At 47.3% G+C, this 19,866-nt stretch overlaps 1 protein-coding gene across 3 annotated transcripts in view; it reads right to left on the bottom strand.

Moving 5' to 3' along the window:
* The window catches only part of LOC139264271 (myosin light chain kinase 2, skeletal/cardiac muscle-like), a 294,184-nt gene that overhangs the window by 195,725 nt on the left and 78,593 nt on the right, over positions 1 to 19,866 (bottom strand). The window lies entirely within an intron of this gene.

Below are 19,866 nucleotides of genomic sequence, written 5' to 3'. Positions count from 1 at the left end.
GGTTCAGTCTCTCAGGTGGTCTACGCTCTCGCGTGGAGCGTCTTAGTTGTGGTTCAGTTGTTTGCCTTGGCGCCTGTTGTTCTTTCGGGGTGATTGCTGGTATCTCGCCTGGGCTGTCTGTTTCATTCAGTGTGATTGTTGGTGTCTCACCTGGGCTGTCTGTTGGGATTGCCCTTTCCTCAGGTTGTTCCCTCTGTCTGTCCACCAGGTGTGGTGTGAGTTCCACATTGTAGTCTGCCTCTGGTTCAGCAGTGTTGGTAAATCTACTTTTGATTTGGTCGACATGCCTCCGGCAGGTTTGGCCAGTGTTCATTTGTACCACCAGTAGCCTGTTTCCTTCCTTGCCTGTTACTGTCCCTGCAAGTCATTTGGGACGCCTGCCATAGTTTAGCACAAACACTTTGTCCCCTATCTCATTCCATCTCCCCCTCGAATTTCGGTCATGGTACTCGGTTAGCTTATGGCGCTTTGCCTCAACGATTTCATGCATGTCTGGGAGGATTAATGAGAGCCTTGTCTTTAAGGTCCGTTTCATTAATAGTTGCATGGGGGAAACTCCAGTCAATGAATGTGGACGAGATCTGTATGCCAGCAGTAGTCGCGACAGGCGGCCCTGCAGCGTGGGACCTTGGATTTTGAGCATGCCTTGTTTAATGATCTGCACTGCTCGCTTTGCCTGGCCGTTGGAGGCCGGCTTGAACGGTACCGTCTTAACGTGATTTATGCCGTGGTCACTTATAAAATCTTGGAATTCTATGCTGGTGAAGCACGGACCATTATCACTGACCAATATGTCAGGAATGCCATGTGTTGCGAACATGGTTGCGAGGCTCTCCACAGTGGTGGAGGTGGTGCTCGAGTTTAAAATGGTGCATTCGATCCATTTAGAAAATGCATCGACAACTACGAGGAACATTTTGCCTATGAATGGGCCCGCATAGACTATGTGCACCCGCGACCACGGTTTGGTGCACCAGGGCCAGGGGCTCAGGGGGGCTTCCCTGGGGGCCTTACTGAGTTGGGCACAAATGGTGCACCGTCGGACGCAGAACTCCAAGTCCGTGTCAATGCCAGGCCACCAGACATGGAATCTGGCTATGGCCTTCATGGGAACGATCCCCGGGTGCTCGCGGTGGAGGTCCCGGACAAATGCCTCTCTGCCTCGCAGAGGCATAACTACTCGGTTGCCCCACATCAGGCAGTCTGCTTGAAGTGACAGCTCATGCATGCGCCTATGGAAAGGTTTGATCTCCTCGGGGCAGGCATTGTGAGCCTCTGCCCAGTCACCGGTTAGGACACATCTATTTACTAGTGATAGCATGGGGTCGCTGGTCGTCCAGGCACTGATTTGGCGAGCCATCATGGGCGAACCTGTGGACTCAAAGGTATTGATTGCCATGACTATCTCACAGTCCTGTTCATCAGACCCTTCCATGGTCGCCAGGGGTAGCCTGCTAAGCGCGTCGGCACAGTTGTCTGTGCCTTATGGTGTAATCGTAAGACGCCAGCATGAGTGCCCACCGTTGAATGCGCGCCGAGGCGTTGGCGTTGATTGCCTTGCTTTCGGATAGTAGGGACGTGAGGGGCTTGTGGTCGGTTTCTAATGCGAACTTGGCCCCGAAAAGATATTGGTGCATCTTTTTGACACCATACACACACGCGAGCACCTCCTTCTCCACCATACCGTACCCATGCTCCGCCCGCGAAAGTGACCTGGAGGCATAAGCTATGGGTTGTAATTTACCCGTACTATTGACATGTTGTAAAATGCACTCGACCCCATATGCTGACGCATCACATGTAAGAACTAGCTTTTTACCTGGATCAAAGAAAGCCAAACCACTGTTGGAACACAGAAGGTTGCGTGCCTTATTGAAGGCGAGTTCCTGGGCGTCCCTCCAAAACCAATCGCACCCCTTTCTGAGTAGCACGTGGAGAGGCTCCAGCAGCGTGCTTAAGTTCTGCATAAAGTTCCCAAAGTAATTGAGCAGCCCGCGAAAGGCGCGCAGTTCTGAGACATTCCGGGGCCTAGGTGCCAGGCGAATTGCTTCGGTTTTGGACTCTGTTGGGCCTTCTGCCCAAAACTTCAACCTCAGACGCGAGAAACAGGCATATGGATTTCTTAACTCTTAGGCCTACCCAATCCAACCACTTTAGTACATCCTCCAAATTGCGAAGATGGGAGTCGGTGTCCCTGCCCGTGATAAGTATGTCATCTTGAAATACAACCGTCCTCGGGATGGACTTGAGCAGATTCTCCATGTTGCGCTGGAATATGGCAGCTGCCGACCTGATGCCGAATGGGCATCGATTGTACATGAAAAGGCCTTGATGTGTGTGGATGGTGGTGAGTAGCTTGGACTCCTCGGTCAATTCTTGCGTCATATACGCCAATGTGAGATCTAGTTTGAGAAAAGTTTTCCTCCAGCCAATGTGGCAAATAAGTCCTCCGCTCTGGGCAGCGGGTATTGGTCCTGTAGGGAGACTCTGTTTATGGTAGACTTGTAGTCCCCACAGATTCGTACGGATCCATCAGGCTTCATGACTGGGACAATGGGACTTGCCCAGTCGCTAAATTCCATGGGTGAGATAATGTCTTCCCGCAGAAGCCTGTCCAGTTCATGTTCAATCTTTTCCCTCATCACATAGGGCACAGCTCTAGCCTTGTGATGGACCGGTCTAGCATCCTGTGTGATGTAGATTTTGACTTTGGCCCCTTTGAAGGTGCCCACACCTGGCTGAAAGAGATGTTCAAATCGACTTAGAACTGTTGAGCAGGAGGTCCGTTCCTCTGACGACATGGCATGAACATCATCCCATTTCCAGTTTAGTTTTGCCAGCCAGCTTCTCCCCAGCAGTGCTGGGAGATTTCCGGGGACAATCCACAGGGGAAGTCGGTTCACTGTCCCTTTGTGTGTGATGGAGAGCATGGCGCTGCCGAGTACTGGGATGATTTCTTTGGTATAGGTCCTTAGTTTGGTGTCGACCCTTGTGAGTTTTGGTCTGTCTCTTTTGTGCGGCCACAGCTGTTCAAATTGTTGAGCGTCCATGAGAGATTGACTCGCTCCCGTATCCAGCTCTATGTTGACGGGTATCCCGTTGAGTAGGACCCTCATCATTATTGGAGGCATCTTGTTGTAGGAGCAGTGGCCATTGATCGTGTTGATCCGCTGTACATCGGTGTCCCAGGTACTGTCCCCACCGTCTTCTGTTCCGCTTTCCAACCCTTCCGATTCATATACCAGCTGAGCTGCCATTTTTCTGCACATGTGGGCCAGATGCCCTGTATAGTCACAGCTTCTGCAACAGCATGCTGAAATCGACACCCCCTTGTTGAGTGCCTTCCCCCACATCTCCAGCACAGACCGCTTCCATTGTTTCCAAAGAATGAGCTGCGTCTGGCTGATCTCTCTTGAGCTTCTCTCAGTTTGTAGTTGATTGCTCGCATTGTGGGTTGATGAGGTGTGAACGGACGTTCATGTGGCCCTTGATGGCTTCTGGCGCCACTGCCTGCTGTTGAGGGCCTGCTCTCCAGCCTTTGTCTGTGTGTGGGGGTAGCAGCTTGTTTCACGCTGTGAACCCCTTGTTCCGATGTTTCGTTAGTTGTCGTACCCGCAGTGTAGATCAACCTCGTTTCTTCTTCTCCTGCCAAGAATGTCTCTGCAACCAGTGTTGCTGCCTCTCGGGTCAAGTTCTTGGTTTCTATGAACTTTCAGAATATGCCTGCGTGGCCTATTCCTTCAATAAAAAAGTCTCTCAGTACTTCTCTCCTTAGTTCATCGGAGAACTCACATAAGCTAGCCAACCTCCGAAGTTCCGCCATGAAGTCGGGTATGCTCTGGCCCACACAGCGTGTGTAGTTGTAGAACTGTGTCTGGCCATGTGTAGGCTGCTCGCTGGCTTCAGGTGGTCTCTTACCAGTGTGCTCAACTCTTCAAAAGACTTGCTTGCTGGTTTCTCGGGTGCCAGTAGGTCCTTCATTAAAGCATATGTTTTCGAGCCACAGCTGGTCAAGAGATGGGCTCTTCTCTTGTCTGCTTTGTCATTGCCTAACCAGTCTTTGGTTACAAAGCTTTGCTGGAGCCTTTCTATAAAGTCCTCCCAAATGTCTCCAGCATTGTATTTTTCATCTGAGCCGTTGTTTGCCATTCTGTGGATTCTGTAATCCCGTAACTCGTCGCCACTGTAAAATCCTGTCCCCGTGGTACAGATTCACACGAGGCACATACTGAAGTCAAGGTCACTCAGGACCTGCACCTTTATTACACAGCTCTCGAATGCCACACTTGCCTGAGACCTGTCCTTATATACCTGTCTGGGACAGGTATCCAGTGTCTCCTGCAAGTGCAGCCCTGGTGGTAAGGTAAGCTTGTGGTTACAGGTCATCTCTGGTTACAGTCATGTATAGCATGGTAAGATACATTTATGTACAGTAGTGTGAGATACATGACAGTTTCAAAGCGGTGAGATGAGGAAATTTTTTTTTTGCAGTAACTTGTCATGATAGGGAATGCACTGCCTGAAAGGATGGTGGAAACAGATCCAATCATCGCTTTCATAAGGAATTGGATAAATACTTGCAGGGGGGAAAAAAATGCAGGGGTATGGGGAAAAGACAGGGAAGTAGCTCTCATCGTGGAAGAGATACTGGGCCAGGACCCTCCCTGATAACATATTTCACAATTCTTACTTTTTAAAAATGTTTTTATTTTCCTTAGGAGAAGTGGAGTCATCGGATAATACATTGCACACTGAGCTTGTTGGTACGGCTGTGCATACATTGGAACAATGTGTTATTTGGGATGATTTGATTAGGAATCAGATGAATCGGAGGATATAAGATCATAAGAACATAAGAAATAGGAGCAGGAGTAGGCCATATGGCCCCTCGAGCCTGCTCGGCCATTTAACACGATCATGGCTGATCCAATCATGGACTCGGGTCCATTTCCCGGCCCGCTCCCCATAACCCCTTATCCCCTTATCGTTTAAGAAACTGTCTATTTCTGTCTTAAATTTATTCAATGTCCCAACTTCCACAGCTCTCTGAGGCAGCGAATTCCACAGATTTACAACCCTCTGAGAGAAGAAATTTCTCCTCATCTCAGTTTTAAATGGGCGGCCCCTTCTTTTAAGATTATGTCCTCTAGTTCTAGTTTCCCCTATTGGTGGAAACATCCTCTCTGCATCCACCTTGTCAAGCTCCCTCATAATCTTATACGTTCGATAAGTTCACCTCTCATTCTTCTGAATTCCAATGAGTAGAGGCCCAACCTCCTCAACCTTTCCTCATAAGCCAACCTCCTCGTCTCTGGAATCAACCTAGTGAACCTTCTCTGAACTGTCTCCAAAGCAAACATGTCCTTTCTTAAATATGGAAACCAAAACTGCATGCAGTATTCCAGATGTGGCCTCACCAATACCCTGTATAACTGTAGCAAGACTTCCCTGCTTTTATACTCCATCCCCTTTGCAATAAAGGCCAAGATTCCATTGGCCTTCCTGATCACTTGCTGTACCTGCATACTATCCTTTTATGTTTCATGCACAAGTACCCCCAGGTCCCGCTGTACTGCAGCACTTTGCAATCTTTCTCCATTTAAATAATAACTTGCTCTTTGATTTTTCCTGCCAAAGTGCATGACCTCACACTTTCCAACATTATACTCCATCTGCCAAATTGTTGCCCACTCACTTAGCCTGTCTATGTCCTTTTGCAGATTTTTAGTGTCCTCCTCACACATTGTTTTTCCTCCCATCTTTGAATCATCAGCAAATTTGGCTACGTTACACTCAGGCCCTTCTTCCAAGTCATTAATATAGATTGTAAATAGTTGGGGTACCAGCACTGATCCCTGCGGCACCCCACAAGTTTCTGATTGCCAACCAGAGAATGAACCATTTATTCCGACTCTCTGTTTTCTGTTAGTTAGCCAATCCTCTATCCATGCTAATATATTACCCCCCCACCCTGTGAACTTTTATCTTGTGTAGGAACCTTTTATGTGACACCTTTTAAAATGCCCTCTGAAAGTCCAAATACACCACATCCACTGGTTCCCCTTTATCCACCCTGTTCATTACATCCTCAAAGAATTGCAGCAAATTTGTCAAATATGACTACCCCTTCATAAATCTCATTGTGTCCCTTAGTGGGTGGAATCCGCATTGCGACTCTGGAAGGAGTTCTTCAGCCTCAGGAAGAAGGCGATTCATGCGGATTCTTGCGATGATTTTCCCTGTGGCAGACAGCAGGGAGATTCCTCTGTAGTTACCGCATCAGATTTGTCACCTTTCGTGAAGATGGTCACGATTACAGCATCTCTGAGATCTCCTCCTTCCAGATAAGAGAGATGAGGTCATGGATCTGCGCCAGTAGTGCTTCTCCGCCATGCTTTAGTGCTTCAGCAGGGATTCCATCTGCTCCTGATACCTTGTTGTTCTTCAGTTGTCGGATGGCATTTTCAACCTCATGCCGGGCTGGGGTTGTGCTGAGATGGTGGCGGGTGGCATGTTGTGGGATGGAGTCGAGGACACTCACGTCAAAGACAGAGTCTCGGTTAAGGAGATCCTCGAAGTGCTTCTTCCAGTGGGCACTGACTGCCTCTCTGTCTTCGATGAGCACTACTCCGTTCTTGGCCAGCAGTGGGGTAAGGCCTTGGGTGCTTGGGCCATAGGTCGTCTTGACTGCATTGAAGAATCCTTGTCATGGTTGTTGGTTAACTGCTTGATTTTTTGTGCTTTCTCCACCCACCAACTGTCCTTTAGATCGCGGGTTTTCTGTTGGACCTCGGCCTTCAGACGTCTGTAGAGCTGCTTTCTTGCCCTCGAGTTGTGTTGCTGCTTCTAGTCCAAGAATGCCTTGTGCTTGTGGCATATTAGCTCCTCGATCTTCTGGTCATTCTCATCGGACCAGTCTTGGTGTTTTCTGGTCGAGTGACCGAGCGCCTCTTCGCAGGTGATAATTATGGAAGCCTTGAGGGCAGACCAAGCACTGTGGACATTCTGTGTCACTGGGTCACTGAGAGTCGTCAGGTTGGTAGCGAGATGTTGGCTGAATAGGACTTTCTTAGCAGGATCTCTGAATGCTCCGTGTTGATATTCCTGCGACATTGTTTCTGTTGCCGTCGCTGTTTTGGGACAATGTTGATGGTGATGACAGAGTGAATTAGATGGTGGGCCATCCAGCAGTCATCAGCTCCTGTCATGGTGCGGGTGATGCGCACATCTTTGCGGTTCCTCACGCAGACGATGAGGTAGTCTAGCAGATGCCAATGCTTGGAGCGAGGGCTTTGCCATGAGGCTTTATATTCTGAGGGAACAGGGTATTAGTTATGACTAGGCCGTATTCTAAGCATTTAGTCAGGTGGGTGCCATTGGAGTTGGCTTTCTCTACCCCCTCTCTGCCGATCACACCTCCCCAGAGGTCAGTGTCCTTTCCAACTCTGGCGTTGAAGTCGCCAAGGAGGATCAGCTTGTCGCTTGTTGGGACTCGGGACAAGGATTGTTCGAGGCTAGACTAGAATTCCTCTTTGGTCATGTCTGTAGCTTCCAGTGTTGGGACGTATGCGCTGAAGACCGTAGTGCGCTGGTTCTGGGCTAGGGTGAGCCGAAGAATCATGAGGCGTTCATTTATCCCACAGGGGGAGTCTCTAAGATGACCTACTAGCTCATTTTTTATGGCAAAGCCTACCCCATGGAGGCAGCGTTCTGCTTCAAGTTTGCCTTTTCAGAAGACGGTGTAGCCACCACCTTGTTATTTGAGCTGGCCTTCCCCTGCCCGCCAGGTCTCGCTTAGGGCCTGAGTTCCCGGGCAATGATAGTGGTGTGGCGTTCCGGTCTGTTGCTGTTGGGGTTGTCCATGAGGGTCCTGACGTTCCAGATTCCGGACCTCATCTTAAAGTGTGGAAGATGCCTGTGCGTGAATTCTTTTAACATGGGCTGGCCGTTGCACACCAGCCATCACACGGGCTTGACAGAGCAAGGTCTTGGTCCTGTGGAGACTAGGCTCTGTTGTATGGGCTCAGCTGGTTAGTGGATTACAGGAGCGGCTCTGTCAAGATTATGGAGCCCGTCATGTTGTCTGTACCTTCCTGGACAGCTGCCCATAACAGCTGAATGCAGAACAGAACCAGAATGTGTGTGACAATACCATAGTTCCTACAGAGCCCATGCTTTGGTGAAGTTTGTGAAGCATCTGTGAGATGTGATATGTTTGGTGTATAACCTTGAGCTGGGTCTTATGCATTCTATTGGAGGTCGTAATGTGGGGGCTACCCCGACACACTTCTTCCCATTCCTCATCTATGATCTAGTAACCCAGATCTTGTTCCCAGGCCCTCTTCAGGCTTTCTGTCTAGTCTTTTGATCTGAAGGCAAAAATAGTTCAAAGAATTCCCATGGTAGTTATTTGGCCTGCTGCAAGTGAAATATGCAGCTGACAACAAAACGGTTATAGGACAAGTAGTGGGAAAAAAAACGTTTCCAATACAAATAACCAGGGCACAACCACCACAGGAAATAATGCAACACTCAAAATATGATCAAAAATGCAAAAGAAAATTTGAAATCTCGAGTAACAAGTCCAATACATCTTTAAGAGGTAAATTTTCAAAGGTCAGACCATGAAATTCCTCCAGCATCCATTTATATATGCAAACATCACTAGCGGAATAAACAAGTGGAAAAAAAGATTGGTAACTTCAGAGTGGGGCCACTTTACGGGATATTGCTTCAAATTCATCATCATCATAGGCAGTCCCTCGAAATCGAGGAAGACTTCTTCCACTCCAATAAAGATTCCTAAGGTGACTGTACAGTCCAATACGGGAATTACAGTCTCTGTCACAGGTGGGACAAACAGTCGTTGAAGGAAAAGGAGGGTGGGAGTCTGGTTTGCCGCACGCTCCTTCTGCTGCCTGCGTTTGTCCCCCGCATGCTCTCGGCGACGAGACTCGAGATGCTCAGTGCCCTCCCGGATGCTCTTCCTCCACTTAGGGCGGTCTTGGGCCAGGGATTCCCAGGTGCCGGTGGGGATGTTACACTTTATCAAGGAGGCTTTGAGGGTGTCCTGGAAAAGTTTCCGCAAATTAATAGATCTAATGATGATCTTGCATGCTGATAGCCTCAAAAAACAGAATTTTTTAATGTTTCTGAAGGTGCTTCACGATGAGCTGGACTGCTAGCCCATTTCAGCCATCACTGAATCAGCCATGAAATCACAAATTATTACAAGAAACAAACCATTCGGCCTAGCAGTCTATGCCGGGATTTATGCTTCACACGAGCCCCCTCCCACCCCTCTTCATCTAATTCTTTCAACATACTTGTATTCATTTTTTCCTCATGTGCTTATCTAGCTTCCCCTTGAATGCATCTATGCTATACACCTCAACTACTCCCTGTGCTAGTGAGTTCCACATTCTAACCACTCTCCGAGTAAAGATGTTTCTCCTGAATTCCCTATTAGATTTATTAGTGACTATCTTATATTTATGGCACCTAGTTCTGGTCTCACCAGCAAGTGGAAAAATGTTCTGGCTTTATTAAACTTAGAGGTCGAGCGGACAATCCACTGCTTTTAGAATGCATCTATGTGTCAAACTGGAGTTATACTGCACCCAGTTTCAACTCACAAGCAATGTGAAGTGGCCTGCTGGAGAGTTCTCACAATAGCTGGCTTTAGTGTGCTGTGAGTGTTGTGCATGCAATAACTCAATAGACTGAATACTGTAAACTCTGAACAGGTAAAAACCTGGCTCTAATTTATTAGGGCCCAAAGTGCTCACATTACAAGGTGGCTGGCCTTTTATACCTGGACTGCGCACACGTGCGCACAGCCCAATGACCTCCATCAATAGCGCCACCTGGTGGTTAGTAAACCCAGGCATACATACATGACAATATCCCCCTTCAAAAATATTAGTAACGGTCTTTTTACAAATTGAGGTGGTCCGGGGCTTTCCGCTCCCGAGTTGAATGTCTCAGTTCAACTCCAGCCTTCTGAGTCTGTTATGACTGGGAGCTCGGTAGCTGATCTGATGGGAGTGGCAATGACCACGTCAGGGATTGAAAGCCCAGATTCGTTGACCATGTCAGTGATTGACAGTCCAGATTCATTGACGAACGCGGAGTCATAAGAACATAAGAACATAAGAATTAGGAACAGGAGTAGGCCATCTAGCCCCTCGAGCCTGCTCCGCCATTCAACAAGATCATGGCTGATCTGGCCGTGGACTCAGCTCCACTTACCCGCCCGCTCCCCATAACCCTTAATTCCCTTATTGGTTAAAAATCTATCTATCTGTGATTTGAATACATTCAATGAGCTAGCCTCAACTGCTTCCTTGGGCAGAGAATTCCACAGATTCACAACCCTCTGGGAGAAGAAATTCCTTCTCAACTCGGTTTTAAATTGGCTCCCCTGTATTTTGAGGGTGTACTCCCTAGTTCTAGTCTCCCCGACCAGTGGAAACAACCTCTCTGCCTCTATCTTGTCTATCCCTTTCATTATTTTAACTGTTTCTATAAGATCACCCCTCATCCTTCTGAACTCCAACGAGTAAAGACCCAGTCTACTCAATCTAAAATCATAAGGTAACCCCCTCATCTCCGGAATCAGCCTAGTGAATCATCTCTGTACCCCCTCCAAAGCTAGTATATCCTTCCTTAAGTAAGGTCACCAAAACTGCACGCAGTACTCCAGGTGCGTCCTCACCAATACCCTATACAGGACCTCCCTGCTTTTGTATTCCATCCCTCTCGCAATGAAGACCAACATTCCATTCGCCTTCCTGATTACCTGCTGCACCTGCAAACTAACTTTTTGGGATTCATGCACAAGGACTCCCAGGTCCCTCTGCACCGCAGCATGTTGTAATTTCTCCCCATTCAAATAATATTCCCTTTTACTGTTTTTTTTTCCCAAGGTGGATGACCTCACACTTTCCGACATTGTATTCCATCTGACAAACCTTAGCCCATTTGTTTAACCTATCTTAATCTCTTTGCAGCCTCTCTGTGTCCTCTACACAACCCGCTTTCCCACTAAACTTTGTGTCATCTGCAAATTTTGTTACACTACACTCTGTCCCCTCTTCCAGGTCATCTATGTATATTGTAAACAGTTGTGGTCCCAGCAGCGATCCCTGTGGCACACCACTAACCACCGATTTCCAACCCGAAAAGGATCCATTTATCCCGGCTTTCTGTTAGCCAGCCAATTCTCGATCCATGCTAATACATTTCCTCTGACTCCGCGTACCTTTATCTTCTGCAGTAACCTTTTGTGTGGCACCTTATCGAATGCCTTTTGGAAATCTAAATAAACCACATCCACCGGTACACCTCTATCCACCATGCTCATTATATCCTCAAAGAATTCCAGTAAATTAGTTAAACATGATTTCCCCTTCATGAATCCATGTTGCGTCTGCTTGATTGCACTATTCCTATCTAGATGTCCCGCTATTTCTTCCTTAATGATAGCTTCAAGCATTTTCCCAACTACAGATGTTAAACTAACCGGCCTATAGTTACCTGCCTTTTGTCTGCCCCCTTTTTTAAACAGATGCGTTACATTAGCTGCTTTGCAATCCGCTGGTAGCTCCCCAGAGTCCAAAGAATTTTGGTAGATTATAACGAATGCATCTGCTATAACTTCCGCCATCTCTTTTAATACCCTGGGATGCATTTCATTAGGACCAGGGGGCTTGTCTACCTTGAGTCCCATTAGCCTGTCCAGCACTACGCCCTAGTGATAGTGATTGTCTCAAGGTCCTCCCTTCCCACATTCCTGTGACCAGCAATTTTTGGCATGGTTTCTGTGTCTTCCACTGTGAAGATCGAAGCAAAATAATTGTTTAAGGTCTCAGCCATTTCCACATTTCCCATTATTAAATCCCCCTTCTCATCTTCTAAGGGACCAACATTTACTTTAGTAACTCTTTTCCATTTTAAATATCTGTAAAAGCTTTTACTATCTGTTTTTATGTTTTGCGCATGTTTACTTTCGTAATCTATCTTTCCTTTCTTTATTGCTTTCTCAGTCATTCTTTGCTGTCGTTTAAAATTTTCCCAATCTTCTAGTTTCCCACTAACCTTGGCCACCTTATACGCATTGGTTTTTAATTTGATACTCTCTTTTATTTCCTTGGTTATCAACGGCTGGTTATCCCTTCTCTTACTGCCCTTCTTTTACACTGGAATATATATTTTTGTTGAGCACAATTAAAAGAGCTCCTTAAAAGTCCTCAATTGTGCCACTGTTTAGTCTGTGTTTCCAGTCTACTTTAGCCAACTCTGCCCTCATCCCACTGTAGTCCCCTTTGTTTAAGCATAGTACGCTCGTTTGAGACACTACTTCCTCACCCTCAATCTGTATTATAAATTCAACCATACTGTGATCACTCATTCCGAGAGGATCTTTTACTTGGAGATCGTTTATTATTCCTGTCTCATTACACAGGACCAGATCTAAGATCGCTTGCTCCCTTGTAGGTTCTGTAACATACTGTTCTAAGAAACAATCCCGTATGCATTCTATGAATTCCTCCTCAAGGCTACCCCGTGCGATTTGATTTGACCAATCGATATGTAGGTTAAAATCCCCCATGATTACTGCCGTTCCTTTTTCACATGCCTCCATTATTCCCTTGATTATTGCCCGCCCCACCGTGAAGTTATTATTTGGGGGCCTATAAACTACGCCCACCAGTGACTTTTTCCCTTTACTATCTCTAATCTCCACCCACAATGATTCAACATTTTGTTCATTAGAGCCAATATCGTCTCTCACAACTGCCCTGATATCTTCCTTTATTAACAGAGCTACCCCACCTTCTTTCCCTTCTTGTCTATCTTTCCGAATTGTCAGATACCCCTGTATGTTTAATTCCCAGTCTTGACCACCCTGCAACCACGTTTCTGTAATGGCCACCAAATCATACCCCTTTGTAATTATTTGTGCCGTCAACTCATTTACTTTATTTAGAATGCTGTGTGCATTTAGGTAGAGTGTTTTAATGCTAGTTTTTAAACCATGATTTTTAGTTTTGACCCCTCCTGCAGCCCCTTTATATTCATACATATTGTTCCTTCCTATCACCTTGTGGTTTACACTTACCCCAGTGCTACTCTGCTCTGTTGCCTCCTGCCTTTTGCATTCTTTCTTGGGATCCTGTTCATCTGAGCTCTCACCCATTCTAACTAGCTCAGAGCCCTCTCCTGTGTTCCGAATACTCCTTGCATTGAGGCACCGAGCTTTCATGCTTGCCTTTTTATTACACTTTGACCCTTTAGAATTTTGCTGTACAGTGGCCCTTTTTGATTTTTGCCTTGGGTTTCTCTGCCGTCCACTTTTACTCATCTCCTTTCTGTCTTTTGCTTTTGTCTCCTTTTTGTTTCCCTCTGTCTCCCTGCATTGGTTCCCATCCCCCTGCCATATTACTTTAACTCCTCCCCAACAGCACTAGCAAACACTCCCCCTCGGACATTGGTTCCAGTCCTGCCTAGGTGCAGACTGTCCGGTTTGTACCGGTCCCACCTCCCCCAGAACCGGTTCCAATGCCCCAGGAATTTGAATCCCTCCCTGCTGCACCACTCCTCAAGCCACGTATTCATCTGAGCTGTCCTGCGATTCCTACTCTGACTTGCATGTGGCACTGGTAGCAATCCTGAGATTACTACTTTCTCGATGACTGAGGGTAGGTAGGTTGGTCACTGATTGTGTCTTCCTCAGACTTTTTCGGTTCATCCGTGTGCCGCAGCTTTATCTGATTGACATGTTTCCTGCATGTCTGCCCAGTCTTGAGCTTATCGATAAACACTCTGTTACCCTCATTGGTCGCAACAGTACCAGCGATTCATTTGGGACGTTGACCATAATTCAGTACATACACAGGATCATTGATAGAAATGTCGCGTGACACGGCAGCGCGATCATGATACCCTTGCTGACTTTGACGTCTGTATTCGTCACGATTATTCAAGTCAGGGTGGACAAGAGAGAGCCTGGTCTTGAGATCTCTCTTCATGAATAGTTCAGCAGGGGAGACTCCGGTAAGCTTATGAGGTTTTGTCCTGTAACTAAGCAATATGCGTGACAAGCGAGTTTGCAGTGAACCTTAAGTTACACGGTTTCATACTCTGTTTGGACCGCACGCTCTGTTTGTCCATTGGATACGGGTTTGAATGGTGCTGACCTCACATGTTTGATACCGTTGAGTTTCATGAACTCTTGAAACTCTATACTGGTGAAGCAAGATCCATTGTCACTTACAACGATGTCAAGCAGACCATGCATAGCAAACATGCCACAAAGGCTCTCAATGGTAGCTGTGGATGTGCTGGATGACATGATTGTACATCTATCCACTTGGAATAAGCATCCACCACAACTAAGAACATCTTTCCCAGGAAGGGGCCTGCAAGGTCGATGTGGATCCTGGACATGGTTTATATGGTCATGACCACAGACTCAGTGGCGATTCTTTACTAAGCTGCATGCAAGTGTTTGATGCACACATGATTCCAGATCAGAGTCAATTCCAGGCCACCATACATGAGACCTGGCAATGGCTTTCATCATAACAATACCGGGCTGAGTGCTATGTAGTTCATGCACAAATTTCTCTCTGTTTTTCTTGGGCATAACAACACGATTACCCCACAGTATACAATTGATTGAATAGATAGTTCTATTTGCAACGGATGTAAGGTTTGGTCTCCTCACACATTTGCTTGGGTATTGCAGACCAATCACCCACTAAGGATAAACATTTCACAATTGAAAATATCAGGTCCTGGCTGATCCAGGTCTTAACTTGTTGGGCCGTGACAGGGGTTCCTTCACTTTCAAAAGCATCCATGACTAAAATAGGTCTGCCGGTTGCGGCGTTTCCACCTCCGGTGTGGGCAACGGCAGATGGCTCAATGCATTGGCACAATTCTCAGTGCCAGGTCTATGGTGAATGACATAATCATAGGCAGATAATGTCAGCGCCCACCTCTGGATGCGGGACGATGCATTGGTATTGATACCTTTGTTTTCCGAAAACAATGAAATGAGTGGCTTGTGATGTGTTTCCAGTTCAAACCGAAGACCAAACAGCTACTGATGCAGCTTTTTAACTCCATACACACAGGCTAATGCTTCTTTCTCTACCATGCTGTAGGCTCTTTCCACATTTGGCAAACTTTTTGAAGCATATGCAACAGGTTGTAATTTGCCCAACTCATTAGCTAACCAACTTCATATGACGAAGCATCACAGGCCAATACTAGACGCTTACACGGATCATAATGTACCAGCTTCTTACTAGAGCAAAAGCTCTATCTTGAGACGCACCCCAAACCCAGTTGTCGCCTTTTCTTAGCAGCATGTGCAGTGGCTCTATTAAGGTGCTCAATCTAGGTAAGAAATTACCGAAGTAGTTGAGTAGACCAAGGAATGAATCTGAGGCTTGGGTGCATTTTTGATGGCCTTGGTTTTTGAGTCCGTAGGCTTGATACCGTCAGCAGCAATTTTCCTCCCCAGGAATTCGACTTCTAGGCCATGAAGACGCACTTCGAACGTTTCAGTCTGAGTCCCACTTTGCCCAGACGATGTAGAACCTCTTCAGATGTTCGGTGGAGTCACGACCTGTGACCAGTATGTCATCTTGGAAGACGACAGTTCTGGGGACGGACTTCAGTAGACTCTCCATGTTCCTCTGAAATATGGCGAGCGAATTCCAAAAGGGCACCTGTTGTAGATAAACAGTCCTTTATGAGTGTTGATGCACGTAAGCTTCTTCGACGTGTCAACCAGCTCCTGTGTCATGTAGGCCGACGTCATATCCAGTTTTGTGAACGACTTCCCCCCGGCTAGGGTTGCAAGCAGGTCATCAGCCTTCGGTAACGGGTATTGATCCTGTTTCGAAACTTGGTTGATCGTCACCTTGCAGTCTCCACAAATCCTGACAGTGCCATCACTTTTCAACACGGGAACAATGGGGCTGGCCCATTTGTTAAAGTCGACCGGTGATGTGATCCCTTCACGCTGGAGTCTGTCCAGTTCGATTTCGACCTTCTCCCTCATCAGGTACGGAACTGCCCAAGCTTTATGATGGATGGGTCTTGCATCCGAGTCCACGGGGATCTGTACCTTGGCTCCCGTGAATTTGCCGATGCCTGGTTCAAACAGCGAGGGGAACTTGCTCAGCACTTGAGAACATGGAGTATCCTCCTCCGATGACAACGCTTTGGTCTCGTTCCAGTTCCATTCGATTTTATTCTAACCAGTTTTTCCAAATAGCGTTGGACCATTGCCTGGAGCAATCCATAACGGTAAATTGTGAACCGCACCATCATACGACATCTTGATTACTGCACTGCCAATCACCGTTATGAGTTATTTGGTGTACGTACGCAACTTGGCATTAATTGGACTCAGCTTAGGCCTCACAGCCTTAGTATCCCACAGCCTGTCGAATGTCCTCTGGCTCATTATTGATTGACTCGCACCCGTGTCCAATTCCATCAACACCAGCACACCATTAAGTTTTACTTTAATCATTATCGGTTGGCTCATTGTTCGGAACAAATACAGTCTATACACTTCCTCCTCTGGTATCTCGGCTTGCATATCCGGATCCACGCTAGATTGTTCGTCATCCTCCATGTGGTGTGTCGCAGCACGCTTGCTCAGTTGCGGACACATGCGCTGGAGATGCCCCAGTCTCGAACAGCATTTACAAATATACTGTCTAAACCGACACTGATGATGCCGATGATTTCCCCCACAACACCAACACGGTGATATCGGGTTCATTCACGCTGGCGGACTTTGAGCAGCCACAGGTTTCGTGTACACAGTTGGGTAGGCCCTGCCATATGCAGCTCTGCCAAACGATGATACTATCTTGTTTACAGTACTTGCCAAGTTCTGATTTTTCAATGATATCTGCTTTAAGCTTTTGTCCGTCGTCATGCATGATTGGGCAATCGTGATAGCCTTGCTCAAATCCAGCGTCTCCACCGCCAGTAGCTTACGCAGGATCACCTCGTGGTTGATGCCGATTACAAAGAAGTCCTGCAGCATGTCTGCCAACGCAGTTTCGAACTTACGCGGTCCAGCTAGACATCTTAGGTCGGCAACGAATTCCGATACATCCTGGCCGTCAGAACGAACATGCGTACAGAATCGATATCTTGAGATGATGATGTCTTCATCTGGTTTGAGATGGTCACATACCAGAGCACACAATGTTTCATAGCCCTTGTCCGTTGGACTTAAGGGCGAGAGGAGATTCTTTGAGTCCATAGATTTTCGGACTGCAAACCGTGAGAAGGACCGCCCGGCTCCGAACGGCCTCTTCCTCCATTTTGTGGGGCACGAACTACTGGTTCAAGCGGGCTACAAAGTCTGCCCAATCGTCTCCCTCCACGAATTGATCCAGAATTCCAATTGTGCTCATTTTTGCATTCGAAAGCTCTTGTCGCCAAATGTTGTGTATACAATAATTCAATAGACTGAATACTATAAACTCCGAACAGGTACAAACCTGGCTCTACTTTATTGAGGCCCAAAGTGCTCACATTACAAGATGGCTGGCCTTTTATACCTGGCCGCACACACGTGCGCACAGCCCAATGACCTCCGACAGTGGCAGCACCTGAGTGGATACATGCATGACAGTGAGATCTGAAACCTGAGTTATACTGCAAATTCATCGTAATTTGTGCCAGAAACTGTTTTTATTTGCTGATATGAAAGTGGCAATATACCTGCGATCTCAGGGCTGGATTTTAATGGTGAAGACGGGTTGGGGGCAGGGGTCTTCGAGGCAGTCGGGAAACCTGGGAGAATGGGTTTCCCGCAGGCCCTGGCGAATTTAATGGCAGGGTCTGATTTGCATGCGAGGCCTCTGTTTCCCACCCACAGCCAGCCAGATTGAGAGGCTGGCAGGCTGCGAGCGTGTAGGCCTGCGGCACTAGGCCGAAGGATGACAGGACGTAGCCGGGTTTGAGGATGTGTTTGGTCCTCCGGGTGGTCGTTCCTAGTGCGCCCTTTAACTCCTTTACTAAGATGGTGTCTTCTTCTAAATGCGGGCTTAAACCGGCGTTTCAGCTCAAGACCCCAACTTGGCAACCTCGGAGGCTCTTTAACGCCTGACAGATCTGGCAGTAATCACCCCCACTGTCTTTTGACAGTGAGGTTATTTAATAATTTAAATTAATATGTCCAGGCTCCAGCTGGCAAAGACAGAAGATAACGGAACTATTCAAACTAGAAGGTCCCAGGTTCTATCCTCAGTTTGTGCCAAGCTAGCAGAGTTCTGCCTTACAAGTATTGACTTACACGACTTAAGCCCAGAAAAATTCTAGAGCTGAAAATGCCATACCTTTAAATGGATGAGTGTTTTGCATGGCATTCCCACAGGCAGCAGGAATGGTACAGAGTGGTAACCCAAAAAAGAGGTGAAGAGAGAATGAGATCATTGAATGAAATGTCAGTCTACTGGTTAGCTCATTCAGTTAAACAAAACTATTGGACTACACAGGGACAAATTAGGCTAAGGAAGGAATTTTAACCTTAAAAAAATGGGTGTGTTTGGAGCATGCCGGTAGTTACATTGTTAAAAAATTAGAATCACAATCTGAACCTGCCTCCAACCTGCCCAGCTCCAGATGTAATGGAGGCGGGGTGAAGACGGGGTGGAGACGGGCAGCCAATCCTCTTCCAGGAGGCAGGACGTCAATTTAAATATTATAATGAGGCTGGAAGCCACTTCTTTAACCTCAATTTTGTGTTTAACTGTAGCTGGTCAGGTTTTACAGACTTCGTAAAACCCAGCAAGACGAGGACTGCTGCATCCAGGAGCTAAGTGCCTTTACACTTTCCTCCTGCATCCAGGATTCCTGCCTAACCCACCCCTCACGAGGCCACTGATCCCCCCACCCTGAACCCAGGCCTCCGATTAAACCCTCAGGCCTCCCCCACCTCACATCCCAGGCCTCCGATTCCTCCATGATGCCTTCCCACCCCTTCCCCGCTCCTCCAGCCTTCCCAATGTTTCTCCTGGCTCCAATCTTCTGCTGATCCGCCCCCCCCGATGATCCTCCAACCCCCGATGATCCTTGCACCTCTGATTGCCATTTAAATTGCCTGGATAGAGCTTGACCTACCGCCCACTCCTAACAACGACCAGGTGACCTGTTGTTGAGGATTTTGAGCGCTACTTAAGGGTATATCACCTTTCACTGTTCACTTGCTGCTGGAGGTTTGAAGAGAACTTTTGAATCATGTCGAGACTTTCTGGGACAGTTTGTCAAGACTTCACCAACATTCGAGATACATTTATTCCGCAAAAAGAGTGAATGCTGTGCTACGCTACATTATTTGACACCTTATAGGGAGTGTTTGGTCATCAACATCTTGCGAGGGGGCCCCCTTGGTCTTCAGGAGGAATGAGAGGAGGACATGAGGCCAGACAGAGCAGCACCAGCTGCTGCAGGAGAGAGGGGCAGGAGGGCGAGGCACAGGACATCCCTCCTCCTCTGGACCTCCTCCACCAGGACATCCAGTGCTGCGTCCGAGAACCTGTGCGCCTACTCACTTGGTCCCCGAAGTCATCCTGAAACCTGCCACTGTGTGCCAGCCAGAGCACTCCTCACCTTCAGTGGAAGTGGTTGCGAGGAGCCCACATATATTGCTCCAGGGAAAATGCTTCTAATCAGCACTTGACTGCTAAACCTGCAGGCTTGAGCACCTCCAGGCAAGTTCAAATTATGATAATCAGCAATTAGGACGAAGATTGCGTGCTAAAACCAGACTTTAAAATAGGTATATCTTATTAGCACAGCACCCATTCAGCACTTATTTTC

The sequence above is a fragment of the Pristiophorus japonicus genome, chromosome 5, assembly GCF_044704955.1.
Source record: "Pristiophorus japonicus isolate sPriJap1 chromosome 5, sPriJap1.hap1, whole genome shotgun sequence".
NCBI classification, from domain to species: domain Eukaryota; kingdom Metazoa; phylum Chordata; class Chondrichthyes; family Pristiophoridae; genus Pristiophorus; species Pristiophorus japonicus.
This window is presented reverse-complemented; position numbering and strand designations above follow the sequence as displayed.